We start from the raw sequence: 11,734 nt of genomic DNA on the forward strand, positions 1-11,734 counted from the left end.
ATTTTGCTCTGATGCTGACCCCACCGTGGTCTACTCACAGACCTGGACATTGTGTGTGTGTGTGTGTGTGTGTGTGTGTGTGTGTGAGACAAAGACAGAGAGCAACAGAATAATAATATGTGAGTCTAAACGGGTTTAAGTGACTGAACATGTGTGTGCATAAGTCACGGAGTGGCTACGAGACGGCAATGTGAGTCTCTGTGGGAATGATAAGTGGGAATGAGCGACTGAGAGAAAACAAGTGAAAGTCAACAGAGTAACACTGTCTGCATTAACTGTAAATCACTACCACGACTTGTGTGCAGTAATCTCATTTCCTCAATTTACTGACATTTTTGAGAACCAAGAATCAAACTGTCACACTACTTGATCAGACAGACAGAAATAGATGTGATGAATAAAAATACACTGAAGAAAAGAGTCACTTTCTCAGAGTAAAGGCCATGAATTCAGTGTAGCTACTGTTTCTCACGTCACCCACTAACTAAATTATTCATGAAAATGTGAGAATAATTTCCCATTGGAAATCCTGTATCAGGTGGCAAACTGATATTGATTTTTCACAACCTGCACGGAGCAGAGGACAGAGAGAAACTATGTATTTACATTAGGCTTGCTCTGGTGGTCGGTATTGCCGGTGTTACAAGGTGAACGTACTCACATCGAAGACATTACTTGCCGACCGCCCCACACTGTGATTTTGTGAAGTAAGATGCTAAACTGGTACAAGCGTCTATCCCCTGCAGCAGCAGGGCCAGCAGCAGAGTCGCAGTACAGGCCTGAATATTATCTCTTCATCTAACAGCTCCTTCTTATTCCATTACTCCGACAGACTGAATAAACCTTCTCCCCGACATATTCAAAATTGATCTACTGTCAACAAATGCCAAAAATGAGCGTTGTTTTGCGCTGTAGATGCATTTTTGAGGAACACAATGCATTACTTGTAACTCTTCTGCTTCAAAAGTCGACTTGTGTTTCACTTTGCAGCAGTAGGAAATGTTCGGTTTGTGTTACCAGTAAATTATCACTACACACATCCCTGATTTACATACTGGTTAATATTCTGTTCATGATGTCCCGGAAAAGTCTTTACTGGGATACATACAAACATTTGCATAATACAACCAGTAAAAACTTTAATCCAGGAAAAAGTTTGAATCTATTTTCTTTCAGTATTTTAAAGTTCTAATCTCGTATTCATCCCTGGAGTGTTAGATTGTGTTAATTTTGCACTTGCATGAATCCCAACAGTAAACTGGATATTTTGATGACAGCCTAGAGCAAACTGATTAATATACATATATTTCTGCAGGCATGGTTCAATGTGCACATGCGACAACTCACGTACAAAATGAAACATCATGAATATGACACTGATGTTAAAAATGTGAATAATGAGTGAGAGGTGAGAGGTGAGATGAGCAGAAAATAAAAGTGGAAAAACTTAGAGATCACTCAACTCGATGCTATTTCTGTTGAATTGACAAAATAGACTGTTGCTTTTTCAGGTAGAATCTGGATAACATTTGAGGGAAAGATGCCCACTAGAGCATACTGATATTTCTGCTCCACACTATTAATAGTGAAGTTTTAAATTACCCGAATTGTGCAGACTGGAGGAGATGGGTTAGACGAGAGCTCAGGTTATATATTTGCGTTATGAGCTAACAATATTAAAATCAGTTTCAGCAAGGGAAAACCTGGACAGGCTTCACACTACAGTGCTACACAGTAGTGAAGTGTATGTAATGAATTCACTGCACATCCAACTGTTTGGATTTCTAATAATGATATGCCACATGAACAGTTATTGTCCAGTCCCTGCTGATGTATGTTTAATATCCAGGTGCCAACAGCCCACATGTGGAGCAGGGCTAGCTGGCAGACATTGTCAGCTGAAGTGGACCCCAGGTAGCCTGACTTTTTCAGCTAATGAGTATCTCAATAAACAAACAAAGATGAAGAACATAGTGCCAGCTTTTTCCAGTGACAACAAAGCATCTTTTGAAGTTTTGCTGCAACCCTTATTCAGAGTTAAGTAGGCGTTAATCGACAATTTCCCTACATTTTCAACATTTTCAGCAGTGAATTAAAGGGTATGGGCCACAGTACCAGCAGGCTGATGACATGTGTTCTGATAGGATTTCATGATATGGGTATGATAATATGATTATGGAATAAGATAAGGCCTATAGTTATCCATCTGTCCATCTCTAAATCCATCATCCATCCATGCATCTATCCAGCTACCTATCTCTCAATAAGCCATGGGGCTCATCAGCTGGAAACATGCCCAGAAGTAGGCCACGAACCACAATAAACATCTCTGTACCGTGCGGATCTTCTGGTTTAATCTCCCAATTGGAAATATCGGAAAAAAGATGTTGCTTTTATATTAAAAAAGAAAGAAAAAAAAGAGCCTGGAGGGATTTCAACACAAAGAAAAGATCAAGTGAAATGTTCCTTTAATAGAAAACCCTGTATTAGAGTAGACCTAATTCATGTAACTTTACTTCAGCAGTCTCAGTGACATCATTAAAGCAGAGGCGTTTACTGAATCTTTGAAGTAAATCAGATGACTCAACTGCACAAAAACTACTTTGGACTGCGTCGAACAGCAGATAAAGAGGAAGCACTGGAGTCTCCCTGCTGAGACAGGATTCGTTGTCATTATCATCATCATCATCAGTGATTCATCCTGTATTCTTTTTTTAGGGCATTCACAATAATGGCAGCAGAATATTACATCTCTTTTAAATGGAGAAAAACATAACATTCTTTGTACTGACTGCTCTACTTCCTCTTTAGCTTCCCGTACTGGCCTAAATGAAGGACTTCCAGTGAACAAGGACACAGGTGTTGATGTGCGCAGGGCGACAGAGTGATCAGACAGAGGAGTAAACAGCGAGGAGACGCTGTACATACAAATGACATATTAGCACAGGCTCTTTGGTACAGTCAATTGCTGCTTGGCTCTGAAACTCGTGTCAAGGGTTCAGATGTCAGTTTGATGCTTTCTATGTGCCTGACACGGTCTGTATGAGACAGGAAAGCTCTCCGCCAAAGAATTTAAATATGGATCAAATTGGCCACATCACAAGAGCTATGCATATTGTGACACAGTAGGTGTTCTTGTGGGGAGTTAAAATGTGTAACACTTAACCAGATGGTGATGTTTATTTCTGCTAATCCACTGAACTACAGGTTTCAAAAAAGGGACAGTCGCAAAATCATACCCACTTTACAAATCTCAATCATCTTGAGGTACAGTATATCTTTATATCACCCAAGAATGTCATTATCTTCAAAATGACTCCAAGGCTGCTGCTAAGACCGTCGAGTAGTAAATACATTAATCACAAAAGATGAGATGCTATCAGGATCTTATCTGACTAGATGACAATGGTTGATAATCATCACAGTTTTCCTTCACACTCATTAATCAGACAAGCACATCGCAATGTTAGGGCAAAGAGTGGAAAACATCTTTGTTTTTCCCCAGTGGGAAATACTGAAAACAAACGGTTCATTCAGTCAAGATCATTTGGAAACATGAAAGGTTAAATTCATGGCACACGTAAAGCAGAGCTGCTGATCAAACACCATGTTTAAGTTGGCATTTTATGCAAAGCTTAGGAATAAAGTTAGCTATTCATAAGCTGGACTTCTTTCTATACAGATAGTGTTGCTTTATCAACACTGGACACCTGCACAAACATCCTGACCATGCACTGAATTTTACAGCTAAAAACAGGCGGAACAAGCTCTTAAAAAGGACTAGAGTAAGACTCCATGTGCTGGGTTTACCAACAACACATCATTCAATGAATGATGACACTGTATATGGTTATAAGTTGTATAGTGTTCTGGATTGATCCAGGGACATCGCTTTACATGAGAATATGAACAAAATGGTACTTTACGACAGCAATAACATCATAGCGACAACATGAAGTGACTCCTAAACCGATGGTTGCAGTGCTATGCTGATAGCGTTAGTTACTTCATCAAACTGTTTATTTTACAGGAGCACTGTTCCATCCAAAACATCCTTAATCAACCACCTACAATACTGAAGCTTGCTGTTTAATATGAATCACCCCCCATCAGTAGCTATGTTTACATGGAGAATATTTCGTCACTCACGCTGAAGATTTCGGGTCAACCGTTCACAAAGGATGGGATTAAAAGGGTCTGGTGTTTGTATGCAACAGCGAATTTAATCAAAGCAGCCGTGTGACATGCGCAAATGTGATATTGCATCATGCATTCCTCTTGTCTTATATTTTATCCCATTTGACGCCTGTTTGATCAGTTCTCTAACAGCTTGTATCAAAAACAGCTCTCAATGCTGCCATCTTTGGTGAGTGGAGAAACGTAGGTTACTACTAGGCTACTACTTGGGCCAATATTTGATTATCTTAGTGATCAATTTCACAATGTAAAATATCAAACAGCTGTGTGGTTCTCACTATGCACTGAAATTAATGCATATGAAAAGGTTTAAACAACACTTCTGCAACCAGTGACATTCAGAGGATGTTGGGTTTAAAGTTAACATGATAACATTTTTTATATTGGCGTCCTGTTGTTGCACGATTAATTAGCTCTCTAAATCTATACCATTATGTCCTTTCCGACCAACACAATGACACAGGATAAACCTGCATCTGTGTTGTTGGTCATTATCTTGCCAAGTGACCCCAATCTGAGCCTGCACTAAACACAGCCAGACGCTGGCTTTGATAACGTCATGCACACTTAAACAATACGTTACGCACTGATTAATCAAAGAAGAGCATAAAAAACAACTAGAACTAAAATTGCAGTAACGGCTTTATGAATGGTGAGCACTTATAATGTCGTCTGTGCTACAGTGTCATTTGATTATGTCATAAGTAAGCTGGATGCCAGCTAAGTATAGACTGACATCATATGTGCATCCTCCAAATGAAAAGATGCTCCAGGCATCAGCTTTTCTGTATGGATCCACTCAAAGGAGGAAGTGTCTGTTTCCTCCAGCTGAAATGTTTCCTTCTGCTCATTAATTCAAATCAGCTGTCACACAACCTCAAAAAGCAGACTGATGTCATCGAGCTGATCTGTAATTTGATAACAAAACACTGTCATGCTGGTTTGCATCACCGGTTAGTTTTGGGTATGTGTGTGTGTGTGTGTGTGTGTGTGTGTGTTTTTTTTTGGGGGGGGGGGGGGGGGGGGGGGGGGGGGTATTAATGAGAGACCCATAGGCAACATCATAACTGGTAACTTGGTAATTTCGGTTGATTTATTTCTTGGGAGGTGAGGAATTCTTCACCATGCCATTTCTAAATGATCACCTAAGGTACAAAACTGTTATGTGGATGATAGAAAATTTCAGCTGCAATTTGCAGGAACTGATGGTGGTTGTCTCGGAAGTCATCTGACAGATGAGGCCCCTTTATTTGACACCATTACCTATTTAATGAAGCAAGCACAAAAAATATTAAGAAAAGATTTCTGATCATACCATTTCTGTTGGCAGTCACATAATGCTAGTATACAGTACTTCAAGATTTTTGAAGTGTCTGAAATGTAAATATTTTTCTCATATACGCAGATGGACTCCTTAAACTTTCCCCTACATACGTTCAGCAGCAACACAGGAACAGTGCAAATAAGAAAAATAAACATGTAGACCCCGACTTTGTCTGAAATGGTATATTCTAGAAATGCTCAGATGTTGGATTATCTTTCCCTGTGGGAAATCTCTACTGGCTGTGGGCGTACTGAAAGACTAGGCATGTGTCAGGCCTGCAGCTCTAGTCATTGCCTACATTGTGCAGCAAGCCAGCAGGCGTGGCGGCAGAAGCCTCCCGGCCTTCAAGGAGCTGCCTGACTGACCAGCCGCTGCCCAGATGGAGAGGCCTCGCTGAGTTTGCAAGCAAGATGGCAGCCACAATGCCACTATTCTACTGGACAGCATAATCACTAGGAGGGAGGGTATGGAGGGGGGTTACCATTATCACAGCTCTGCAGGTACTGAACAGAGAATTTAGGGAAATATTGGACTTAGACATGAGTCTGAAAACTATCTAAGACCAGGATGATTGTGGTCTCTCAATTACTTTTAAGAGGCAGCCTGACCAGGCTTATACAGTGCTGTTACTCAATCTTCTATTATCATCATTACTATCATTATTATCATTATAAAATATGATAGCTTTAGGTACTTTAATGGTGCTGAAAACTGAAAGCTGTTTCTCAATAAGGTTATCAAAAAGAAAAAACAAGGACTTAAAGCCATCATGCACCGATATGTTTGAGGAATAATATAATCTTAAATGACTTAATCTACAGTATGAGGCTTCGCAAGGCAATACTCATATCACACTGTAAGTGATTAAAAGATTATGGAGGCAAAATAAATAACCGACACGCTGATTTGGCAGTTAGAGCTGAAGCAATTAGTTGATTAACAGATTAATCACCGGCCAAACAATTAATCTGCAACTGTCTTGATAATGGATTTTTTCAGTTTAAGTCATGGTTTAAGCAAAAGTCCTGAAAATGTTAATGGTTCCAGTTGGTTTTGGCAGATGAATGATCGACGGTCGAGTACTAATCCCTGACCATCGTAACATCGTGATTCAAAAGGCTCCCGGCCAGAGAGCACAATTAGGTGGTGTGTCCCCTCAGTGTTGCCGTAGGGCAAGAGTTGTTGTTTGTGATATGTGGGAGAGGAAATGAAAAGAAGCATGCTGCTGCTCAGTGCACTAACATTACATCTGCATGTAGAGTTTATTATTTTCTTCACCAGCTCAGTTAGGCAAACCCAAGACACTCAGCAGTGTTTTGTTTCCTGTGGGCCAATGTTGCTCCCAGTAATGCTGTTTTTAAACACAGTTTTCTTAGCTTAGCTTCCTTGGCTAGTCAGTCAACGTTGTTTCATGCATATGAAGCTGAACAAAGCAAAGTTATGAACATGCCGTGCAGAGACAGGGACACTTTTAAATGTAGCACAGCGATGTATGTCGGTGGTAACACGAGATAGCTGAAGATTTGTGTCAGAATGACATGTCAGCAAGGGTAGGAAACAGCGGCGGCTACAGTGGTGAGCCTTAGGCCAAACCGAGGAGACACACTTCTTCAAATTCATAACCAACGATGTCATCGTCTATCAGGATGTATTACTGAAGACTGATCGTCTGGCAGACATCACCCAACCATAGTTCCACTTCATTAAGTCTCAATATTTGCTAATTTTAGGGTGTCCTTTATAATATTTAATTGTATACCTTTGGGTTTTGAACTATTAGTTGAACAAATCTTAAGATTGAAGTTGAGCAATTCTAAGACATCCATTCAGGCTTTGGGAAACTGACAGACATATTCACCATTTGCAGACATTTTATACACAAGGCATGGATGATATTAAAATTTCACAACCTGTTCAACATAATTGCGATATGCTATTAACCGGATAATCATCAACATATTCATAAAATGGCACTAAAACATACTGCAACCACTTTAACCTTACATTTAGTTAGGAAATACATCTTTTTTTTATTTCATTACAGGAAGGAAATGTTTCAACAATCAAATAATCTATAAGTAATCATAGATCATAAGCTCTATCAGGATAAATAAATGGCGATTACCTCATCTCACTGTCACTTTTTGTTTGGAATTCATAGTATTAACTGACATCTGATTTAACTTGTTTGTATGGGGGATATAATGTGCAAGCCATGCCTTTAGCCATGGTGACAAGTTTAGGCAAATCAAAATAAATCAGGAAACCAATATAGGACGAGCGAGCTAGACAGCTAGACAGATATTCATGTGAGAACATTCATGATTATCTCGAGTCACGCAAGTAGTAGTAGTAGCAGGTAACACCATGGTAGTCTTAATCACTTTGGGTTGCATTTTTACATGTATGAAAGGTGCTATATAAATAAAGTTGATTTGATTTGATTTTGATTTGATTTAATCAACCACAAAGACTAACATGTCTGGTAAGACAAATCACAGACAAGGTCTTGATGGCCAATAAGCTGAGAGCTAATCAGTCTGTTGTAAACCTCACAAGCAGAACTGTTCCATGATACATCTGTTCTTCTCTTCTCACATTTAAAAAGAGGAAGCACTGCAGGTGCACTGCATATTTCCTGACATTTTCACTTTCTATCAGGCTTCCTAAATAAGTGGACTGTGGCACTGCTCACCACTTGGCTTTTTGCAATGCCTACAATACACCCGCAAAACTCAGAATGGCTAATACCTCATCAGACAGTAAAATACATCATGACGTGCACTCTGAGTGTGTAGGTCTGAAACCTCATGCACTGCTACCAGGCTGATGAAATGCAGACAGTCATTAAGTAAATGCTGTTGAATGTATCTATACAGTGTGATCATACAGCTACTGTGCGGCGTATGTCGTGCGGCGTATGTCTTGCGCCATCTGTGATGTCCTGTTGCTCATAAGTGTCAGTATACAGTTAAGCTCTGCACCAAAGTCTCCATGATAAATCCCCCCTCTGTTATTGCACTTGCTGATTAAAGAGACAGTGGACACTGAAGGGAAGAGGCTGGAGAGGAAGAACGGACTAAAACGGTCATTGTGTTGAGGTCAGCAGGGCCTTGGACGGACTTCAAATGTGCAATGAGATGGTTAGTGTACAGACAGAGGAGCCATTACTCCCCTGCTGAGCACATAAGCCAGGCTCAGAGCTTAACGTAAAACAGTAACGCAGCTCAGCTCCTTGCAGCTTTGAGCATCGACCAGACAGCGATTTTTCCCCCCTCCTCATAACTCATTGTTAAAAGGCAAAGAGCCGACATGTAGCCAGGCTTGCGGACATGTCCTGTCACCTCTTGTCTTCATCAAGCTTCACCTCGTTTAGACTACTCCAATCTAGTCATCAGTCAAGTCAGTGAGACAGGGAGGGAGCTATTGATGAGGTAGATCGGTTTAATCTGTGAGTCTTCTTACTAGATGGGTCTGACTTCACAGATGGAGAGCTGTGCAGCCTCACTACTTAGACCAGGGCTGAGTGAGTCACACTGTGTTTAGAAAGACTGTAATAAAACATTTTGTGCTTCGGATTCTGTCACATAGAAATTACTGAGATTTTTTGCACTGAAAGAAAAAGGTATTAATTACTCTCAGCACAGACCCTTGAGACACTATGTTGGACATCCTAGCATACCGGCAGCAGGTTAGCCCTGACAGACGCAGCATATGGATTCCTAACATGGTGCAGTCTGGTTGAACAGATTCCTCTGGGGATAATGAATGCCAAGCCCTCACGCCCCTTCTCGCTCCAAGCAATCTTGGTAACAGAATTTGCTAATAGAAAACCCAAAGCTATCATGCTGCTTCATCTGTACTCTGCACTCACTGTAATCAACACATCCGTTCGGACAGGTGGGCATCAAAATGAGACATTTAATGTGATTACCAATGTCTCTATCGAGATTTCTATGATGGTCAACCTCAACCAGTGTGGAGCACAAACTTATTAAAATAGGCAACAAGACCTGGAGGGTTGCTATTGTAGATTTCTAGCAGTAACAAGCACAAACATGAGATTATATTCTAATCATAAGATTTTTTTGTCCACTGAAAACAACCCAGGAGTGACACATCTGAGGTGAATGAGGACACTGTAAAGTAACAATGTACTACAGACGCTTCATCGCTCTTTGTCGGTCAAGCCACGGCTTGCAGAGGTATGTACATTTCAACATTTCTGTCAAGACGGTTGAACTTTGAATTAGTGAGTGAGGAACTAACAAACCGCAGCAGAAGGCTTGGTGCCCGACTCATTCATGAAACACAAACCACATTTAACAACGCAACTATTTCAGCTTAAATCATTACATGATCGTTAACCTGTAACAACCCATCCACAGCATCCAGTGTCCTTGAGCCACACACTGATGCTTCACCAGCTCCAGGATGGAGTTTTGTAGCTCTAGCTGACCTCTGACCTCCCTGTGGAGGAGAGCAAGAAAAAAAAAAACAATCTCCCTGTGGAATAAACATTATCATCCTCAACAATTATCTGCTGTCATAACTGAACCGGACATCTCTGTTGTGGCACTGCTCCCTCTCTATAATCAAATATGACATGTTATCCTCCTAAATCCAAGACAAATGCTAAAGAATGTAATAATGGAAGACACATTATAGTAAAACAATATAAGAGGAAAGATAGGGATCAGTGTTTCCTCAATGTAAGGGGCTGAACCTCAGCTCCAGCCCTGTGCTCTCCTCAGTGCAGCGCGTAGGTGGCTAAAATTACAGTGTCCATTATCGGACAGAGTCATTAATTCTTAAATACAAAGCAATAACACAAAGGCCAGACTGCAGTAGTAGTAGGAGCACAGGTGTAGTATATACATGGTTATCATTCAAACTTGTCCTTCTACAATCAGACATTTGTGAACATCTCATCCAAAACGGCAGCATCCGCCTGTAACACAAAGCTGCATGGTCCTCTGTCTCACTCACTCCCAGTTCTATCTTTGCTGGCTTCCCTGCTGTGTTGGACCGACACAGTGTCAACAAATACGGCTGGACAACAGAGGAAGGTAAAGGTCGGGACCACAAAGCCGCGACAGAGGCGTCCGACTCTGGAGGGGAAGGGGAGAGGGAAAGGTGGGTGACGACGAGGAGGCTCCGGGCAACAGCCGCAAAACAGCCCGAAAACGACAACACAAATGTGGGGTAACACAAACCCACAGCACACACACACGACCACACATTTACCAGTTGCCTTTTTTTGTTTTGTGTCCACTGCGCTACTGTCAAACACAATGAAGGTAAACCGGGAACAGACTGGAGGGGGTAAAGAAAAAAAATCTGTTCAGACCTAGCATTAATTGTGTCCGATAATGGATGCAGTGACGTTATATTGTACGTTAACTTAGCAGCTAACGCTAACGGTCACAAACTGGTTGAACGTTAGCTCTGTGAGTGAACAGCGCTGCTCGTAACGTAACATTTACGTGCTTTTTAAAAGGATATAACCGATAAATACAGCACACACAGCCCAGTAATGACACCACCAACACCTCCTCCACCACCACCACCACCACCACCCCCTCCTCCTGTGAGCTATCCCTCTCGAGCTAGAACCGTTGGGACAAAACAACTCACCCGAAAGATACCACAGTAGTGTCGACCCAGATGCTGCTGCAAGAATTAGCGATGAAGGCCCATTAGGAGGACTCCTGCGGTCCGGGGGGGCATCCAGGTGTCGCGACGTGAATATTAGACAATCCCAAACGTGGCTTCGCTCCGTACTCTGTCTGCATATGTGTGTCTGTGTGTGTGGCGGAGCTCTGCGAGGCCTGCTGCTGCTGCTGCCGCCGCTGCTGGAGGAAATGGTCTCCGCTCCGTGAGACGCAACACGCATGCGCGGAGGAATGGCACAGCCGAGGGGCGCGCGGTCTGCGAGCACAACCGTGTGGCCAACAGGTGAGACAGTCACCTGGTGGAGGACTTGTTACTGCGGGAGCTGCCCGCCCGCCTGCCTGTAGCGTTTATAGCCGGTGGTGGTATGTAGCAGCACAGGGTGGTACCGGTACTGTGGGTTTCAAACTGGACTCCCACCAGAACTGAAGCCCACCACTGCAGACACTGAGGTCAAGTCTCTGGTGTCTTTTCTGGGTCTGTGATATCTTAATATATGCATTTGTTCTGGGCTGTAACCAGGATTTTAGAAATACTGAG

The 11,734-nt window shown here is 41.9% G+C and overlaps 1 protein-coding gene across 1 annotated transcript in view; it reads right to left on the reverse strand.

The window, feature by feature from the left end:
• The window catches only part of cskl (c-src tyrosine kinase-like), a 45,254-nt gene extending 33,849 nt beyond the window's left edge, over positions 1-11,405 (reverse strand). The window contains exon 1 of the mRNA XM_030415186.1: positions 11,159-11,405. The gene's annotated coding sequence lies outside the window, so the exon portion shown is untranslated. The remainder of the gene's footprint in view (positions 1-11,158) is intronic.
• Between the last annotated feature and the right edge of the window lie 329 nt (positions 11,406-11,734).

Source organism: Sparus aurata, chromosome 4 (genome assembly GCF_900880675.1).
Source record: "Sparus aurata chromosome 4, fSpaAur1.1, whole genome shotgun sequence".
Classification (NCBI taxonomy): Eukaryota; Metazoa; Chordata; class Actinopteri; order Spariformes; family Sparidae; genus Sparus; species Sparus aurata.